The 22,268-nt window shown below is 34.0% G+C and overlaps 1 pseudogene; it reads right to left on the bottom strand.

The window, feature by feature from the left end:
• Positions 1 to 12,521: 12,521 nt before the first annotated feature.
• LOC112910555 (nucleoside diphosphate kinase A pseudogene) lies at positions 12,522 to 19,573 on the bottom strand (annotated as a pseudogene).
• Between the last annotated feature and the right edge of the window lie 2,695 nt (positions 19,574 to 22,268).

Here is a 22,268-nt window from a genome sequence, read left to right as displayed (position 1 = left end):
GTAGTGGTTTGTAATAGTAGGATTTGGAAATAGTGTACATGGCCAAACTCAGGGGAAAGGCTATGTAAATGGTGATGAATCCACTTAATACAAGTGTTCAGCCACTAACCTTGTTTATTGAAATTAGGTTATATTACACAGTGCATCAGGAAAATGCTTATTAGTTGAAGACATTAGGAGAAAAAAACAGAACCAAAATCATATGTAATATTTCAATTGTTTAAATATCACTATAAAAAGAAAACTTGAAAAAAAAAAAAAAAGAAAACTTGAAGGGATTACATACATCATGGAGAGTGGTCAGGCTGAACATTTACACTTCAGATAGAATAGCTTTTTTTACATTTGTGTTTATCTTTTAATAAATATTATAATGAATAATTTACTTGAGGTGTTATATATATATATATATATAATCTACAGCATTTCTACATTATCTCTGATTATTTTGCTAAAGCAATAATATATTTTTCAGAATGTCACCTTTCGTTGCTGCTCAAATGTTTGTTATTCAGTTACAGACATCGGTGGGTTTATTTCATACAAGACATGTTTTTAATTCTTTGAAAAGTGCCAAGCTATCCTGAACATATTATTATAAAGATGATATGCCATAGCAATCAGGAACACCAATTAGTGTCAATTATAACCTATCTTACCTGTCACCCTGCATCTTTATGAAAATAGCTACAGAACTTTGCTACTTTTTATGCCCTGGGATTGAGGGATTTCATTGTTATTTATGTTTGAACCCAGTCATTGAATGAACATAAAGGTTAAATTAAGGCTAAACAAATTAAGACTTGCAACAGATCTTGATGTTTTCTAAAATTCCTTTTGCCACTAACTTCAGTGTGTGACATTGCAAAGTATATATGTGAGATTACATTTATGAGCACCTGTAAAAGTTTAGAAATGTGCCAAATCGTATGGAAAGTGTAATTTAATGATTTTTGGGTGTTGTTCTTTTAATAGTATTTCTATAAAATGGTTTCTGTGTTTATACAATTTCCTATAATGTATTTCCATTTGAACTAATGCTTCTTTGAGGGGAAAAAATGGACAAAGTCACTTTTCAGTGCAAAGATACCATTTTTCATAATAATAACTTCTGGGATGCCTGGGTGGCTTAGCAGTTAAACATTTGCCTTTGTCTCAGGACGTGATCCCGGAGTTCCAGGATTGAGTCCCACATCTGGCTCCTGCGTGGAGCCTGTTTCTCCCTCTGCCTGTGTCTCTGCCTCTCATGAATAAATAAATAAATAATCTTTTTTTTTTAAAAAAAAAAGAATTTTAACTTCTTTTTCTCAAGGCAATAGTCGTCATTTACTTTGAATTATGATATGATATTGGTGTATTCCTGATATAATTTGCTTTATTGAGACATTATTTTTCTTTTAATGCTTTTATTTTTGAAATTAGGGATAAATGAGTGAATACTGTAGGTATATACACGTTCGAGAGGGAAGAAATTAATTTCTTCAAGTCTAAAACATAAAAGAAAGTTAGACATATCTATTAAATCAAACTAAATAGTAATGACACCATCTGTGTATCCAGTTTATACTCTCACACTATGTGTCAAAACCATTCTGTGTATATGCATATCAGTGACCAAGGCTCTTAAACATTATTTTCTTTCTATTTCCATCACATTTGGCAATGATGATATTTCCTATTTCCCAAAATTCTCTTTTCCAAAATTATTGGACAGCATCTTCTCTGGATGTTGTTCTGTTTGTCTGACATGCATTACCTGAGATGCAGGGCACTCAGATTGAAGCAAGGAGTAAGCCAGTAGTCATTCCCTGAGAGCCATAAGCAAATCTGCAAGAAAGCAACAGTGAAAACAACACAATATGGAGTTAAGCTCACAGAGCTAACAGGTATAAAAATTACCCAGCTCTAACCTTCCTGTCTTACTTAAGATGTGAAGAAGAGGAGAAAGAGAGGGAGGGAGAAAGACACACACACACACACACACACACACACACACACACATTCAGAGGGAGACAGAGAGAGAGAGAGAGACAGAGACACACACGATACAGAGAAAGAGAGAGAAGTACTTGTGGAGGAGGGAAAAAAGGACTAAGTAAACTTGTGAAGGTCACAGCCTTTGGAAAGAGGCCTTCTAAAAGGCTAATATTTACTCATAACACTATAGAACACTTTTCCTATACCATTCTTTAACACCTCTGATGAGTGCTCAGAGAGAAATTTATAGTTATAAATGTCTACATTAAAAAAGAAGACAGATGTCAAATCAATAATTTAGTTTTATACCTTAAATAACTAGAAAAAAGAAAAACAAGATAAACTAAAGCTAGCAGAAAGAAGGATGTAATAGAGATTATAGTGAAGATAAATGAAATAGAGAATTAAAAAGGATAGAATCAATGAAACCAAAATCTGGTTCTTTGGAAAGACCAACAAAATTGACAAAATATTTAGGTAGGCAGACTCTAAGAGAAGAAGTAAGACAGAAATACTGACATCAAAATCTGAAATCAAAGATATGACTAATGATCCTACAAAAGGAAAGAATTATAAGAAAATACCATCAAGAATTGTACGCTAATTAGAAAACCTAGATAAAATAAACAAATTTCTACAAACATACAGATACTAAAATGAACTTAAGAATAAATAGAAATCCTTCACTTATAAAAATATTGATTCATTAATTTTAAAAAAAGAAAGAAAGAGAAGAAAAGACCAGGACCAGATTACTTCACTGGTGAATTCTACCAGAGGTTGAAACAAAACAAAACAAACTTAACATCAATGCTTCTTGAATTCTTCCAACAAATGGAAAATTATTCTATGAGCTCAACATGGCCTGATACCAAACCAGACAAAGATATCACAAGAAAAGTAGACAATAGACATACAACAATATATGAAAATATCCTCACCAAAACAGTAGCTAATAAACTTCAAAGCATTCTAGAAAGACTCACCATGACTAACTGGGATTTATGACAATTGCAAGACTATTTTAACATGTGAAAATCAAGATAATATGCCATATGAGCACAATGAAGGGAAAACTGACGTAATTGTCTCAATTGACAAAGTAAAAAATTTGACAAAATCATTATTCTGCTTGTAGTCTCATCAACAGTGTAGGAGGGTTCTCCACATCCTCACCACTATCTGTCATTTCCTGAATTGTTAATTTTAGCCATTCTGCCTGGCGTGAGGTGGTATCTCACTGTTTTTTTGATTTGTATTTCCCTGATGCCGAGTGATGTTGACCATTTTTTCATGTGTCTGTTGGACATTTGTATGTCTTCTTTGAAGAAATGTCTGTTCATGTCTTCTGCCTATTTCTTGAATGTATTATTTGTTCTTTGGGTGTTGAGTTTCATAAGTTCTTTATACATTTTGGATACTACCTCTTTATCTGAAGTGTCATTTGTAAATATCTTTGCCCATTCTATACGTTGTCATTAGGTTTTGTTGACTGTTTGCTTTGCTGTGCAAAAGCTTTTCATCTCGATGAAGTCCTGTAGTTCATTTTTGCTTCTGTTTCCCTTGCCTTTGAGGATGTGTCTAGTAAGAAGTTGCTGCAGCCAAGGTCACAGAGATTACTGCTTGTGTTCTCTTCTAGGATTTTGATGGACTCCTGCCTCACATTTAGGTCTTTCATCCATTTTCAGTCTATTTTTGTGTATGGTAAAAGAGAATGGTCCAGCTTCATTCTTCTGCATGTGGATGTTCAATTTTCCAAACACCATTTGTTGGAAAGACTTTTTTTTTTTCCATTGGATATTCTTTCCTGTTTTGTCATAGATTAGTTGACCATAGCATTGAGGGTCCATTTCTGGATTCCCTATCCTATTCCATTGATCTATGTGCCTGTTTTTGTGCCAGTACTATACTGTCCTGATGATTATACCTTTGTGGTACAGCTGGAAGTCCAGAAGTATGATGCCACCAGTTTTTGGTTTTCTTTTTCAACATTCCTTTGGCTTTTCAGGGTCTTTTCTGGTTTTATACAAATTTTAGGGAGATTCCTCAAAAAGTAAAAAATAAAGCTACCTTACAACCCAGCAATTGCACTACTGTGTATTTACCCCAAAGATACAAATGTAGTGATCTGAAAGGGCATCTGCACCCCAATGTTAATAGCAACAATGTCTGCAATGGCCAAACTATGGAAAGAGCCCTGATGTCCATTGACAGATGAGTGCATAGAAAAGATGTGGTGTATATATATATACAATGGAATACGAATCAGCCATAATAATTAAAGAGGTCTTGCCATTTGCAATGACATGGATGGAACTAGAAAATAGTATGCTAAGTGAAATAAGTGAATCAGAGAAAGACAATTATCATATGATCTCCACTCATATGTGGAATTTAAGAAACAAAACAGAGGATCATGGGAAAAGAGGGGAAAATATAAAACAAGACAAAATCAGAGAAAGAGACAAACAATAAGAGACTCTTAATCATAGGAAACAAACTGGAGTGGCTGGAGGGGAGAGGGTAGGGAATGAAGTAACTGAGTGATGGACATTAAGAAGGGTATGTGATATAATGAGCACTGAGTGGTATAGAAGACTGATGAATCACTGACTTACTTTTTTTTTTTTAGATTTTATTTATTTATTCTCAAGAGATACAGAGAGAGAGAGGCAGAGACACAGGCAGAGGGAGAAGCAGGCTCCATGCAGGGAGCCCGACGTGGGACTCAATCCTGGGTCTCCAGGATCACGTCCTGGGCTGAAGGCTGTGCTAAACCGCTGAGCCACCCGGACTTCGCTGAATCACTGACTTCTACCTCTGAAACCAATAGTACATTATGCATTAATTAATTGAATTGAAATAAAAATTTAAAAATATAAAAAAATACAGTATCCTTTCATGATAAATACAGAGCAAATTATTTTACTACAAACAAACAAACACCCAAAAGCAAAATAAACAAAATCAGGCAAAGGATTACAATAATCCACGTTTTCCCAGAAGAAAATGATATGTGCTCAATCATGGAGGAAACTTTCTAATGTCAAAAACCTATAGGAAGTAAATCAAGCTGTAAATACTAAGCTTGGTCAATACCACAGCATTTTGTTCTATGAACACTGTATATAGCTTTGCTCTCTCCAATTCTTACTTTTTGGCCATGTTAAGTCTTTTGAGAAAAATGTATCTCCTATGAACTAGTTTTTATTGCCTGGCCTGTGAAATAGCTCCATGAGAGAAAGGAAATTAGCTTGGAAAAAATAAAGGACAAGGTTATCATCATGCTTCCTGCAACCTTAGACGTTACTGATTTAACTCCAGTACTTCTCACTTACTTCAGGTCTTCTTTCTACCTTGAGGTCTATGTGGGGATATTTCAAGAAGTCATTTAGAGTATATAGACTTGAGGCTGATAATATTGACCAAGACATTTTTAAAACCCTGATAAAGCCACAAAAGATCCCTGGCTTATTGTCCAATAAATTGCTAAGGTTGGATTCATCATATAACTTGCCAGTGGCTGGATGGATAGTGTGAAAAAAATTAAATATTTTTTAAAGATTATTTATTTATTTTTGAGAGACAGAGGGAGAGAGTGGGGTGAGGGACAGAGGGAGAGAATCTTCAAGCAGACTCCCTGTTGCAAGCCTGAGGCAGAGCTCTATCCAACAAACCATGAGATCATGACCTGAGCTGAAATCAAGAGTCAACTCAACCAAGTGAGCCACCCAGATGCCCTACAAATCAAATATTTAAAAAATAAATTACTGGGTCGCCTGGGTGGCTCAGCGGTTGAGTGTTTGCCGAATCTCATATGGGGCTCTCTGCATGGATCCTGCTTCTCCTCCCTCTTCCTATATTTCTGCCTCTCTGAGTCTCCCACGAATAAATAAATAAATTCTTAAAAATAAATAAATACATACATAAAAAATAAACAAATTCTGCAATTGTGATGATATCTAAAACAGATTTACCTAAGCAGATTCTGTTGTTTCATTCTGAAGTCAGTGTTCTTTTAGGCAAATTCCAAGACATAAAAACTATATTACTATTAAAATCACCAAGATGGGGATGCCTGGGTGGCTCAGTGATTGAGTGTCTACCTTTGGCTCAGGGCATGATCCTGGAGTTTAGGGATCAAGTCCCACATCGGGCTTCCTGCATGGAGCCTGCTTCTCCCTCTGCCTGTGTCTCTGCCTCTCTCTGTGTGTCTTTCATGAATAAATAAATAAAATATTTTAAAAAAATAAAATCACCAACATTTTTCGTTTTCTATACCTCAGGATATTGTTCAGTTATCATCTTAAGATTTATTTATTTGACAGAGAGAGAGGGAGGGAGGGAGCACATGCACAAGTAGAGGAAGAGACAGAGTGAAAGAATCTTCAAGCAAATTTTCACTAAGCATGGAGTCCATGTGGGGCTCGATCTCATGACCCATGAGATCACAACCTGAGCCTAGACCAAGAGTCTGAAGCTCAACCAACTGAGCCATCGTTCAGTTATTATCTTTAATCTCTTTTATGGTATTTACATTTATTCTAATTTCCTTGTTCTACATCCCATATTAATAATGTTTGTAGACTATAAAGGAACTATAATTTATATCATCTACAAAGACCTTCAAAAAACAAAGAATGCTATGTTAATGTATTTGCTTTTTCCTTGAGATAAGTAATTTATTAAATATCTCCTATTGTTAATTTTTAACATAAACAACAATACATATTTTTGAAGTTGCTAGTCATAGGCAATGCCTGCTATAGAGTAGCCTGAGTAAAGATTTAATGCTTGTGTGTAAATTTGTGTCTTAAGTGGACATGTTACACATGGCATTATTACACATGTGGTATGTTATTATGTATGATTGATTAAATGTGTCTACAATATCATAGGGAGTTATCTCCTGAGAACCCTAAATATAATAAAAGAAAGAAAGAAATTGATTTTAGGGGCATCTCATTGAGATAATAGTAACAACATTTTCTAAGAGTGTCATCCTGCTTTTATTTACAATGTAGTCAAGCAAAGAAGTGAATAAAAATTTTGTTTCCTTCAAATTAAGATTGTCTCTGGGGAACCTGGGTGGCTCAGTTTGTTAAGCCTCATACTTACGATTTTGGCTCACGTCATGATCTCAGGGACATGAATTGAGCCCCGTGTGGGGCTCTGCACTGGTCTCTCTCCTTCTCTCTCTTAAAAAAAAAAAAAAAAAAGATTCTTTTTTTGAATTGTGGTAACTGAATGTTGCCAGAACTCTGTATGGCCACTCCAGTGCTCTATTCCATTGCATTTCAAACTTTAATGGGGGCAGAATCACCAAGAGTCTTTGGAGGCCCCTCACCTCCAAAGAGTCTGAATTAGTAAATCTGAGATGAAGCTTGAAACCTTTATAACAAATTCCCAGATGAGATTTAATTATTCTATTTGAGATAATTTCACACAGGTCATGAGAGGAGTCCTTCACTTAGGTTCTGCTCCTGTGAAGACCAGCTTTGTGCCTTCACTCTCAGGGCTTAGTCCTTCTACTTTCCCATGAAAATTTATCTGAGTTCCATTATCTCTTTCTTCTTTGCCCCCATAACCCTCTCCATTTACTAATCTATATGGCACTAATCTATGGCACTTAAGTGAAACCCATCTTTTAAAAAAATTCCTTTGTCCCACATACTCTCAATATATTTTCCTCTAGTTACTGTCTTTTCTATTTCTTCCCCTTTTTAAACTCTTTTAACTATTCAGTTGTCTGTTTGTTCATTGTCTCCAGTTTCTCACATCAACATAGTCTCAACATACCTCTCTGGCTTCATATTTGATTATTCCACTAAAAGTTCCCAAGATTAATTTTTAAACAACTTTTACTGCAATTCAGCACCATTTGATTAACAAAAAAATCCTCTTGAGCTTTCTTTTTCTGATTTCTATACCACCATAATCTCAGTGTTTTCTTCTACTTCTTTCACAACTTCTTTTTAATCTGTTTTGCTTATTCGTCTTTCTTTGTATAGCAATCAAATGTTTGAAGTTCTGAATTCTCTAATTTCAATAATGTTCTTCTCTCACTCTATACCATCTTGAAATGAATTCATTCACTCCAGCGATTTCCATTTTCAGCTATATGCAGACAATTAACAAGTTTTTAACTTCAGCTCTGATTAATTTTTGAGTACCAGACCCACCGTTAAACTGCATATTAGGTACCTCATGCCTAATGTACATGAAGCAAAGTGCATAATATTCCCATAAAATGGTTTCTCACTCCAACATTCCCTGTATCATTGAGGGATGCCATCATTTACCCACTCAGTCCAGAAATGCCTACATCATCCTCAACATCCTATTTCCTTTCACCTAGTGACATACAATTATTCACCGAACTGTGTCAATTTTAACTCTCCTATCCTCAGCTTCTCCACCCACTAGTGATCCCAGGCAAACTCCATTCAATGTTATTTCTAACTAAAGCCATTGCCTTCTTTAATTTCATCTCCCCACTCCAGAAAGAATCATGATTGAACAATGCAATCTAATCATGCTACATTTTCCCTTCTTAAGACATATCTGTCACTTTACATTATCCTTAGGATAAAGCCCAGGATTTCTAGCATGACTCACAGGACTCTGTAATATCTGATATTTTACCAGATTTGTTTACATTTTAAACATATTGGACTACATGTATATTAAACCTTCTGTAGTTGAACTTTGTGATTCTATTAATTGTTAATTCTATAGAAATAATCAAATTTGTTTTACAGTCTTGAATAACTATAGCTATTATTTTAAAGAGTTGCATATCTTAATGTTGCCTATGGCTATTTCTGAATCTCTCTATTCAGCCGTATTCACTCTTAGATTGACAGTTTTGCAAATGAATTGATAGCTTGGTATATTTGACATACAATGTTCACAGATGAAACATTCATATTTTCCCTTCCCAAATAAGAATCTTTAAGTTAAACTTATTTAAACCTGACAATACTTCATATTTCATGCATGAACCTGTCAGAGGTCCTCATAGAAGAAGAAATGGTAATGACAGCAGTGCTTATGTAAATGTTCTGGCCCAAGAAATAAGAAGTATGTTTAGAAAATATTTTGGAAACCTATCATCAAAGATTCTAGGCCATCAAAGTTAGGATTTAGCAAGTCATGCTTCTACTTTTGCTATGTTCTCTTATGTATGCTTTTGGTCTCATGCAAATAAAAAAAAATTGCCCATGAACAGTATAATTTCTATATTCTACCTGTTCAGAAAGGAAAAAAATCAGCTATATATTCAATTTCTTTTTGTCTTTTTTGTTTCAGGCTTAGTAAAAAAGCTCATTGACACAAAATTATCTTAACCCTCACCATTTAAAAAATATATATCTTATTTATTTATTTGAGAGATAGAGAGAGTGAGCAGAAGGAAGAGGGGGACAGAATCTGCTGCAGGCTTTATGCTGAGCCCAGAGCAGGACACAGGGTTAGATCGAATGACTGGTAGATCATGACCTGAGCAGAAACCAAAGACTGGGTGGTTAAGTGACTGGGCCACCCAGGTGCCCCTCATCATTTTTAATTTTAAAATTACCTCATGTATGAAATGAGTTTCACATATACATTGTATACCAACAGTGAATTTGACAATATTAGTCTTGGAGAACACATATTTAAATACTAAAATTTATAATTGCTATGCTTACTTCATCTCAGTTAACATTGTTGACTACGTGCTTAGATCTTATGATAAATAAGAATAAGCTTCCAAATTTAAACATCATCTTCATACGATTTATTCACTTTATGTTAAGTGACCGTACGATAATGAACGAAACGATATAAAAAGGCATAACTAGTCATCAGTAGCAATTAAACCAAAATTACTTTTTCATATGTAAGAATATATAATTAAATAATATAGGACTCAATGAACATGAGTGACTGAGTAACCACCAAAAATTTAGTCTGGGAATATGAAATAACAACCACGTGTTGTATGTATTATTCCACAAAGGGAAGTCTGCAAATATGGAGTGGTTAGCAAAAAAGGAGTAATGTGAATTTCTCTAATATTTGATTTCATAATTGTTGGGGAAATAATTCTGTGAGGGGAGAAATTACCATCAAAGTGACATTTTTAATATTTACCTATAGATAAATGGAAGATGAGACAGACACAAAACAGTATTAATGTGATCTAAGAAAGTCTTCTTCGAGATTTCCATTGTTCACAAAATTTTGCCTATGCCAATGACACAATTTACTTGATACACAGCATTAATATGCATGAATAAATAGACTGTCTGAATATTGGAATAAGCAAGGCTACTGTGATAACATCCAAATACAAACATAAAATAATTAGCGCTAGGTAAACCATTTGAAAAGTAGATTCATCAAGAACTAGCATATTTATGTAATTATTTTCCTTAAATCTACAAGGGAATTCAATTGTTTTTCAATCGAAGATTAAGAAAAAATTCTGACAGAATTTAGGCTTTGGAAGTCAAAAAATGCTTCTTTTGAATAAAATCTTATTTCAGAGTTTGAACTAATATTCTTTTTACTTTATTTGGTTCTGTTTCATTGTCAATTATTAATCAGAGATTATCTTGGCTCCCACCAATTATCTTTGAATGACATTAATTATTTTTCAGGTTTCAACAGATTTTTGCCACTGTTTATCTGATGAATTAGCACAATACATTTAAATTTTTAAAATAGCCATATGATTATTTGCTACTAATTTCCATTCATAACACAAACTTAGACCTTATTAACTTTTCTTAATTATTAACAAGGAAAACCAAATATGTAAGAATAAATTTAAAAGGAAAATAAGGAAGAAAAAGGAAGTAAAAAAATTTAAAAGCACAATGAAAATAGGAGAAAATATTTTCATTGTGGGTGAATCCATATTGCAGCTGATGTATTATAAGAATAAAGATAGTACAATGTTGTATTACATCAGGAAGACTTTTATTTATTTGTTTTGGTCATATATGCCTCTTCATTAATTAATACATCTTTCCTGATTATGCAATTGAGTTGCTGTGCATAAAGCTAGCATTCACTGTTCTGTCATTTTCAGGGAAGGAAATCTCTAACGAATAGTGTAGCCAAGTAATAAGAGAGATGAAAAGATTACTACAGAAACAAAATTGCTTTATACCTAGGGATTTGATCCTTGGGTTTGCCATTCCTAAAAATGGATTTTCTATCTCAGGAGCAAGCTGATACCAGCCCCAAATCAGGAGATTCACAAGAGACTGACATATAAACTACAAGTTCCATTTGTTGGTTACAAGGAGAAAAGTAATACTGACAAACAGGTTGGAATCCCCATGACAGCGAGGCTGATATCTCCCCATAGTCACATCTACTGGGGAAGAAAACAGACAAGGTTGCTTTCAGAAGATGGAATCAAGAGGGAAGGTGAGTAGGTTATATTTCATATTAGAATCATTCATCTATAATAGCCAATTCAGTCATTTCTGCCCAAGGTTACCCCTGCTCATGAAGAAAATTCTGTAGGTTTTTTTTTTTTTTGCATTTAGACAAAAAGCATATCTTAAAAAAGTTTCAAAGTGGTATCATGCAGAACATATTGAAATGGATTTAAAATGCCCATCCAATGCAATACTTAAGGTATTGAAAAAGATCAAATAGATATTCATAACATGGATAAATGTTTTTAAAAAAATGTTGAGTGAACAAAAACAAATCGTAATAATCCACTCAATGTAGTATTATTGGTGTAAAATTCAACACATATGAAATATGACTGTATCATATTTAAAAATACACTCATTTATAGTAAGGCTATTTTTAAAAGCAGAAGAGTGATAAGCACAAAATTGAGAAATTTAGTCAATATTCAAGGGAAGGCAGAAGGATTCAAATGACACTCAATTATTGATAGCTACTTGTGGTGTTCTACTTCTGCTGGGTTGTGATTCACATATGTTAGTCTTACACATATAAAGTTATTTGTGCATATACATAGGTAGATGATTCTTGATTGAGATTAGATAGATGAATTCAAAAGATGGCAAGTAAGAGTAGGATTCAGGTAACATCTGGCATTATATATTTCAATGAAGCCAGTTTTATTCAGTACAATAAACTACAAATTAGAAAACAAGAGTATTCATCTTTGATTTTATTTACTTCACAGTTTCATTTAAAAATGAGACTTTTTACATATTGAGGCATTTTTCATTCTTAATAATTTTCCTTGCCTTTTGTTTGTTTTCCTTCAGATAGAAAGATTGTTGGTCCAAGCAATGGAACATACTTTGCAAAAATTCAAAAAACAAAATGTATTGAGTGTAGCTTTTTTTTTTTTTTTTTTTTTTTTAGTTTGGGTTGAAACATTTTAATCAGATAGTAGCACATAATAATACTGTACAGGGAGCACTCTCAGCCCCAAGAGTTCCCCTCCAGATTATAAGAAAGTTCTTAAGTGTAACTGGATTTGCTAGAGTAAATCTAGCCCCCTCCCCATGAGAAGGAAAGAGAATGGAGCTGGCAAAGTGCTGAGGTCTGCTTTCTTGTCACTCATAGATCTAGTTCTGAGCAGAGCTCTAAGTAATCCACCAGCTCTTCAGGCTGAAACCACAAGCCAATCTCCTTCTTTGCACTTTCCATGAAATCCTTGCTGTGGCTAATGTTTCCACCAACTTGGATACAAAAGAACCCATGGATGGTCCCAGGCTTAGAGTCCACAGGGTAGGAGTCACTGAGCATCACTCGGCCTGTGTTCACCCCATTCAGCCCCTCCCAGTCCATAACAACCACAGATCCTGATTGCACCTCCTTCACAAAGGACAGATGGCTCTTCAGATCAACGTCGTGTTTTTTGAGAAGGTCTTTAGAAGACTAAATTAACTTTGTAGCAATGAGGTTTCTACCTCATTCTTCCCTTGTGCTGAAAAGGCTTGATGATCTCTCCCATGAAGCTGTGCTGGACCTCATCAGGCTTGATGGCAATGAAGGTGCGTGCCTTCACTGTTGGCCATGGTTCTCCTCCAGCTGCTCCAGTGGCAACTCTATGTGTAGCACCAACATGAGAATTACTAAATATTAGTTTTTGATGTCACATTCACTTCTCATATCTTCTAATGGGCATCAAAGTAGCTGAAAAAATGCAAGATCTAAAGTGGCCATGTAGTTAAGGCCAAAGGTCACAGCTTTGATCTGCCTGGGCATCCTACTTTGAGAAATGATGGGAACTTGGATGGCCCAGCTGATGCCCAAATAGGTAGTGATCATAAATGCCCCCTTTGTAATCCACTCCTCCCAGGAAAGTATGTTTGATCCCTAGGAAAGGGAATGTTGTGAGAGTGGATCCTTGGATACACAAAAATTAACTCTATTAACTTAGATTAAATTACTTTCTTCTGGTGGAGTAAAGGCTTAAACTCCAAATTAATTTCAGTTAATCAAAAAATTTTTTAAAAATAGTGAATATTTCTAAAAAACTTAGGTTTTGCTTAGGAAAATTTATGCCTAATAAAGATACTTGATGCATAGAATATTGGTTTGTTACACTTTTCATTTTTATAAACAAAGCCTGATAGTAATTTCCTCTTCATGTTTCCTTAGGTTGCTTTGAAGATTAATAAGAAAAACAAAATTCTAAGTGTTTGGACTAGCTAATGACTTCTACTTAATCCACACGGTGGCATTCATAGGGAGGATATGACTTTTGTTATAGGTTTTGCCATAATAAAATTGAGGGTGAGGAGTGTAAAGTAGCTAGTTTCTCCAAAACTCTTGTGCTGAGGTATTTTTTGAGCTTCTCTTGTCCCTGATTATTAAATGGGCATGCAGTCATGCCCAAACCCCATGGCATTTTTGTAATCAGCTTTTGACTCAGGGGCTTCAGTATTTATCTGTTTGTTTACAAAATTAATAGATCTTAAAATGATGCTGGCATCAGTTAGAAATAATTCTATTATTTTTTTCCCAGGTTCTAAATGCACTAAATGTGAAATACATTTGTAAGGTATTTTCTGATTAAAAAATGCTGAAAGAGCTAGCAGTGACTGGTTTATTCTTCTCCAAAGTACTAGTTGACATAAGCATGGAAACACTAAAAATAATATGAAATCTCAATGCATTTTGAATAGAAAGAAGTATAGTTTTGTATCTAGAACACAAGAAGGCTGGAGTGACTAGAGTAAACTGAGAGAAATGGAGAATTAGGTCCAAAAATGGGGCCAGGGTGAGGTGACCACATCCCACGAACATGTGTAATCCACAAATAGTTTAAAAGCTGCTAAACTCTGGTGGGTATTATGCTGAGTGAAATAAGACAATCGGAGAAGGACAAATAGTGTATGTTCTCATTCATTTGGGGAATATAAATAATAGTGAAAGGGAATATAAAGGAAGGGAAAAGAAATGTTGGGAATATCAGGAAGGGAGACAGAACATAGAGACTCCTAACTCTGGGAAACGAACTAGGGGTGGTGGAAGGGGAGGAGGGCGGGTGTTGGAGGGGAATGGGTGACGGGCACTGAGGCGGACACTTGACGGGATGAGCACTGGGTGTTTTTCTGTATGTTGGTAAATTGAACACCAATAAAAATTAATTTAAAAAAAATAAATTAAATTAAAAAAAAAAGCTGCTAAACTGAGAGATGTGATTGATTTATTCAAGGCTCACACTGACTGCTGGGTGGAGAATTGACAATGGAGGGCAGTGAATAAGCCAATGAGGATGCCATGACAATGGTCCAAGAAATTGATGATGTTACTAAATTTGTAGTGGTGAATAGTCTGAAAATCTAGAATCTTCTAGAAGAAGAATTGCAATTTATCTTACCAATATGTTAGAAAACATAGTATTGTTACAAAAATTGATACATGAGTTGATGATTTCAAAATGAATGGTGCAAGAATTGATTGAGCAGATAGTGGAAAAGAATGACACCCCAGAAATTGACCATTGTATATAAAATATATATGTACAAGTTTTCAAATACCCAAATTAAACAGAATAATAGTCAAATATTGCTGTAAGTTTATGAAATAATATAGAAAAAATGAAATTCTCATATCTAAACTTATAATTTAAAAAATATAAAGAAAAGAAAAAAAAGTGTCTGTGTATAGAATTTTGTAGAGGAAGATATTTCCTCAACATATTAAAATTCTTTTAAAGCCATAGATTTTTAAAGACTATAAAAACACTTTAGGTCAAAAATAAAATTAAATGATGTATGTATAATAGCAAAACACAGACATTTATGACAAAGAATCGGTATTGTTTTTTATAGAAAATTATCTTACCAAACACTAATGCAATTGCTAACCCATCTATAGAAAAAAGTCAAAGATCATCAAAAGATAGGAAAGCCATTTAGTAATAAAATATAAAACCTAAAAATATATATATATGTATATAAAACCTAAAATCATTGTTTATTACACATACACAGATAAAAAACAGCAATATTATATGATCATGCTTTGTCAAATTTCCAAAATGCTTGTTCTCTCATAAAAATTTAGTAAGAATATCATTGATACAGCATCTTTTGAGACCAATTAGAATATTTTAAAATTGTTTCTATTTTTTAATGTGATCAAATTTCTATAAATTATAAAATAAATTTAAAAAAAATTTAAATAAATAAAATTTTTTAAATAAATAAAAATTTATTTTTATAATTTATAGAAATTTTTATATCTATAAAAACAAAGGATATTTAAGGATGCCTCTAAAACAATTTTATTTTGAGACTTTGGAAATAATTAAGCTGTTTAAATAAAGTATGGAAGGACAGTATAAAATATTATGTAACCATTAATATGTATATTTTCAAAAGTTATAATGACACAGATTACTTCCCCAAATGCAATGTTACATGAACTGCAGCATATAATATGATTGCAACCACATTAAAATCATGCATGTGTTTAGATGAAGCATGTGGAGAGTCTTGTAGTTGTAGCATTAAGAACATTTGCTCTGCCTCAAATTACCAACGTCTGGATCCCAGTTCTGAAACGTGCCAGCTGTGTTACCTTGGGTAATTCACTCCCTGTGACTTTGGCCGGGTTAATATGTATCTAAGTTTGCCTTTATATACAATAGGATAATAGTAATACATGGCACTTTGTGAAAATTTATTTCATGACATTGTGAGGTAATGTTCAAGAAAAGAGAACCAATAGCAATGTTTTACATTTCATACATAATTTTCTTTTCATATATAAGAAACATTTCTGTTTCCACCAAATAAGTTAGAAAAATTAATATTTAGGGGATCCCTGGGTGGCACAGCAGTTTGGCGCCTGCCTTTGGCACAGGGCACGATCCTGGAGACCCAGGATCAAATCCCATGTCGGGCTCCCGGTGCATGGAGCCTGCTTCTCCCTCTGCCTGTGTCTCTGCCTCTCTCTCTCTCTCTCTCTGTGTGACTATCATAAATAAACAAAATTTTTAAAAAAGAAAAATGAATACTGTACTTTGGAAAACTTTTCTACCCACCATTCATCATATGCCTTGCAATTGCTCCCTAGGAGCAATTGCTCTCCTTAAATTTATGTTGAGCGCTCTTTTGAGTTATATTGTTTAGTACTGTCTGCTTTTGAACTTTATGTATTTGTGAACATATCATAAGGTTTCAAACTTAACTTGCTTCCTTTTCTTAATATTACACTTTTAGGATTCACCCCAGTTGACACATATGGCTTGGTGATTCATTTTCACTGTGCATACGATTCACTGAATGAATGTATGAATATTCATTTACTCAATCTAATACCGATAACATTTAGGTTGTTTCCACTTTTTTAGATAATACAAAAAAATGCAGCCATGAATATCCTGGTGCATGTCTTCAATGCACCTATGCTGGAGTGTCAATAGGTATCTACCTAGAATTGAAATTGCTGGGTTGACCACACCCCCCCCACCCCCCCACCCCACACACACTTTAAAGGAATGCTACAAAAACAATCCCAGATTCCTTACAGATATTCAAAACAGAGACAGTTTTGCAGAGATGGAACTCTGTCGGTAGTGCTGAGAACTTAAAATTAACACATCCCTACTAGACAATGGTATATTTTTACAGGGCTTTTTGTAGAACCCAAGTGTTTGATCAGGCTGACACATTTCATGATGTTACTGATGTGACAATATCTCTTCTCATGGGTACTATTTCCCACCCATATCCATGTTGTAGGCATTAAATAAATGATAGTATTTCTCAAAAGCAAATCTTTTAGGATAGCTCTCTTCTTTGTTTAAACATAACATCATCAATTCATTATCAGCATTATTGTTGATGATGTATACTCCATTAGTTTATAAAACCTAACCAACTATCAATAGCTCAACCACCATCAGCATTTCCTTGACTGCTTTATGGTATGGATGGAGTGTGCTGTGTATTAATTCCAGTTTTGTTTTAATGATACTGAGAGACGTGCTCGGGTTTTTAAATTACTGCAGCAATGCAGCTGGAAAAATTAAAGCAATTTTACCTTGAACCAAGGTAAACAAATCATTCTCACACCCCGTTTTCAGCTTTCATTCCTTCAAAAAAATGTAGGACAGCAGTCTTTCTTCGTGATAGATTAGAACATTAATTATTCTCTGAATAAAAAAAATAAGGAATAAAAAATAAAGTGCGCAAGGTTATTTTTAACTCAATTTGAACATAGATAATGAACAGGAGAGAAACAGTGTTTCTGCTCATAACTAATTTTTATTATGATTTCTTTTGTTGGGAAATGAGCAATACTTTAATTTCTCTCATTCTCTGAATGGCTTCCACCTATTCTTAAGCTAAGAGAAAAATCTGTGAAGCTTCCTAAAAATTACTTTCTTTGGACATGTGTTTTGTAAAAAGAAGAAAAAATCACATAAAAACAATTACACCTAAAAATAGCAATGCTATGTTGGTGTATCTGAATTATAGCCAGGAGAAAATTTTAGCAGAACAGATGAGAAGAATAGACAACATTCCAGACTCTATAAAAGAGATAGAGGAATATTCCTAATTGTAAACTGTAAAAATGTTTATATGAATTTACAAATCTTTGCTCAAAATAATACTTCTGAAATAAGTCTAGATTTGTCTTAAACATGTAGGAGGACAAACTCAAGTCATTCCCTCATTTACTAGAGGGACTTGACCCATGACTTGGAGTGAACGAAAGCAGTCTAAGGACACCCTGGATGAGAAAGCAGAGGGATAACAGATGATAATTGTGTTAACTAAATAATATAAATAAAACAAGACAATATATTCTTTCTATATTGAAAATAAACCTGTCGGGACGCCTGGGTGGCTCAGCAGTTGAGCATTTGCCTTTGGCTCAGGGCGTGATTCCGGATTCCAGGGATCAAGTCCCACATCAAGGCTCCCTGCATGGAGCCTGCTTCTCCCTCTGCCTGTGTCTCTGCCTCTCTCCCTGTGTCTCTCACGAATGAATAAATAAAATCTTTAAAAAAAAATTAAAAACAAAAAAATAAAAATAAACCTGTCTGTAACAGAAAATCTAAATAATGATCTTATCATTTTAATTTTAATTTTTCTAATGTAACAAGAACTGAAAAGTATTTAATCTGTGGCTGATATGGTGATTTGAGAATGTGGTCAGTGACATGTTTCTTTCAAAACTTCTGCTCAGTCATCTTCGGATTGTGGTTTGTATTTTCTGCCTTATCCCTTCGTGGTTACATAATAGTTGCTTTACCACCACCAGCTCATCTTCATTTTAGGTAGGAATAAGTGAAAGGACATGACAATGAAAGCCTCTTCTCTTATAAAGAACTTTCCTCGGTGACTTTCAAAGACTTCCATTTTCATCTTACTTTTCAAAAGATTATATCACAACATTCTTGTTCCCATCTTTTGAAAGAAGTACTATCATAATCATTAAACAAGATATACTGAAAATTGTTATTAAGTCATGTTGGAAAAGTATTTTTAAGAATAAAAAAATAAAACCAAACTCCTAGAAACAGAGAGTAGAAGGGTAATTGTCAGGACTGGGGTTCGAGGAAATGGGGAGATGTTGGTCAAAGAGTAAAACTTTTAGTTGTAAGATGGATAAATTTTAGGAATCTAATACACAGTATGGTGACAATAATTAAATAATACTGTATTGTATACTTAAAAGTTGCTACAAGAGTAAATCTTAAATATCTCACCATTAAAAAAAGATTATTCTGTGAGGTGATGCAAGGTGTCAGCTAATGCTACAGCTGTAATCATTTCACAATCTTTAAGTGCATCAATCCAACATATTGTACACCTTAACTTTATACAATTTTACATGTCAAATATATCTCAAAATGCTGGAAAAAAAAAAGGAAAACTACTAAAAAAATCAGAGAATAGTTGTGATGGTTAATTCTATTTGTCAACTTAGTAGGTGTTTTTTGGATGACATAATGTTTCAAATAGTGGACTTTGGATAAAGCAGATTGTTCTCTCTATATAGATGGGACTTATCTGAAGTCTTGCATGGAACAGAAAAGCCAACCTCCCAAGTGTGAAGAATTCTCCAGAAAACAGCCAATTGGCTTCATCTGCTCCTTGGTTCTCTTGGAACTCCAGGCTGCCAGCTCACAGTGCATATTTGTACTTGTCAACCTGTATAATCACGTGATCCAATTCCTTGTGATAAGTCTCCTGTTTAGGCACAATTTCTATTGTTTCTGTTTCTCTGGAGAACCTGAAGTAATATCATAGTAATATGTATTTTCCCACCCGTGGAGCTTTAGCTCCCTCTCCAAGCTCTTCCATTTCTATGATAATATATTTTTTTGTTCTTCTTTAGTATTTTATAGTCTTCTTCATATAGACTTTCAGCTTTTCTTAAGTTTACTCATAAGTACTTTAAAATGTCCTGTTTTCCATCCATCATAACTGCTGATTATTGTTTCTAATCATGAAGGTTGTTATTTTCAGTATATTAACTTTATCTAGCTACTTCACAAAATTATCTTACTTTTTGTACTGCTATTTTTACATATAATTATTTTTTTTAGAATTTTAGGCACACAAACATATCATTGAAAACTGATAATTTTATCTCAACTTCTAAAAGTGTTTATACATTATATTGCTTACTCTTTCTTAATTGCTTGCTTAATACCTTCAATAAAACATTATTCTTGTTTGTTCTTGACATTAGTAGAAATATTTCTCAAGTGTGATATAATATTTTATTTTTATTTTTATTTTTTTTAGATTTTTTTAAAATTTATTTATTCATGAGAGACACACACACACACAGAGGCAGAGACACAGGAAGAGGGAGAAGCAGGCTCCATGCAGGGAGCCTGATGTGGAACTCGATCCCGGGACTCCAGGATCACACCCTGGGCCGAAGGCAGGCACTAAACTGCTGAGCCACCCAGGGATCCCTTAATATAATATTTTAAAATAACAAATAAAATGGTAAGCTTCTGTAGGTTTAAGTCATGTTTGTCTTCATATTTTTACCCTGAAAAAATCACTACTGTGCGTACAAACATAATGGGTATATAAGTACAAAAATATAATTGTTAGTTAAATAAAAGTTAAAACCATGAGATCAATTTAGCAACCCCTTTCTACCATCATTCTTTATAATTGCATCAATATCCTCAAGGTATCTGACTGCCAGCTATCTTGCTTCAAAGTGGAAAGAATTTCCTCTATTTAGTGTTGTAGTTTTATAGAGGAAGTCTCAAAAGAGTACTTTTGTGCTCTATGATCAGAGAATTTCCAATTAAATCACTCTGTGATCATGCTATTTCTTAAATATTTGTCCAATGAATGGTGGAGGTATAGATTTTTCAATATACTGCTACTATTCTTAGAATCACAAATTCCATCTTCTTCAGCAACCAGTTATCCTAACTGGCCATATTGACGTGTCTGATTGTTTCTCCCTAAAGAACACATTCTTTCATCAGAGGCTCCAAACGCTTCATTGCAAGGAAGTTACTAGTGGATGTACTACTATATATTTTTCATACTTTTATATACTAAATTGTATCCCTCCAAAACTCATATGTTGAAGTCCTAATCTCCAATGTGATAGTATAGGATGTGGGGCCTTTGAGAAGTAATTAGATTTAGATGAGGTTATGAGGGTGGAGCCTTATAACAAGAGGAAGGAAAAAATACCAGAACTTCCTTTCTCCACCATGTGAAGATACAGGAGAAGGTGGCCATCTGCAATCCACAATCTAGAGAGGGCCTTCACCAAGAATTGAATCTACTGGTATCTAGACGTAGAATTTCCCAGGCTGGAAGTATGAGAAAAAATTGTGTATTGTTTAAGCCAATCAGTCTATGGTATTTTGATAACAGCAGCCCAAATTGACTACGACAAATATATTCTCAGCTTTTTCTGAAACCAAAGGTGAATTTAGGCTAGGAAATCTTGCTAAAATACATACAATATTTCATTTGTTATATTGTTGTTACACAGATGGCAGACAGAGGTTCAGGGATTAAGTAAACTCTGCAAAAATCAATCACATAGCTAAAAAGTGTTAGAGCTATGATTCATACCCAGATTTGTCTGAATCCAAAGCACTTGTAATTTCTAAGAGTACACTACATTTTTTTATAAAAAAATGGAATATAGCCAGAGAGATAAGTAATGTTGAAATTAAACTGTTTAAAATTATTAATGATGAAGCAAATTGTGCAACATTATTAATAATGAAGCAAATTGTATGTTATCATATAAAACTAGCAGTTGGCATTAAGGAGGGGAGTATTCTATCTCAAAAGAGAGACAATACTTTAAGAAATATTTTGGGAGGAGGGGCCTGGGTGGCTCAGTCAATCGAGTATCTGACTCCTGGTTTCACTCAGGTCATGATAATCTCATGGTCATGAGATCAAGCCTCATGTCAGGTTCCTCACTCAGCAGGAATCTGCTTGTCCCTCTTCCTCTCCCTCTGTTGTTCTATCTCGCTCGCTCTCTCATAAATAGATAGATAGATAGATAGATAGATAGATAGATAGATGAATAAATAAAATATTTTTTTAAAAAGAAGAAATATTTTGAGAAATTTCAAATACATATAAATAGAAGAAGAATATGATAGGATCCTTCATCTCAATGGACACAACATCCAGTTTCAATAATTATTATCCTATGGCCAAGAATGCCTCATCTCTACTTCTTTACCATCCCTTCTACTCCCTGGCAGGGTATTATGTTTAAGTAGACCCAGGCTTCCATTTCATTTCAACCATGAAGAGTTCAACATTATCTTTTAAAAAATTAGACTTTAACAAAAACATAAAGATTATACTATAATCATA

This window comes from Vulpes vulpes, chromosome 4, assembly GCF_048418805.1.
Source record: "Vulpes vulpes isolate BD-2025 chromosome 4, VulVul3, whole genome shotgun sequence".
NCBI lineage: Eukaryota > Metazoa > Chordata > Mammalia > Carnivora > Canidae > Vulpes > Vulpes vulpes.
The sequence above is the reverse complement of the archived record's forward strand: the minus strand, read 5'-3'. Positions and strand labels throughout refer to the sequence as shown.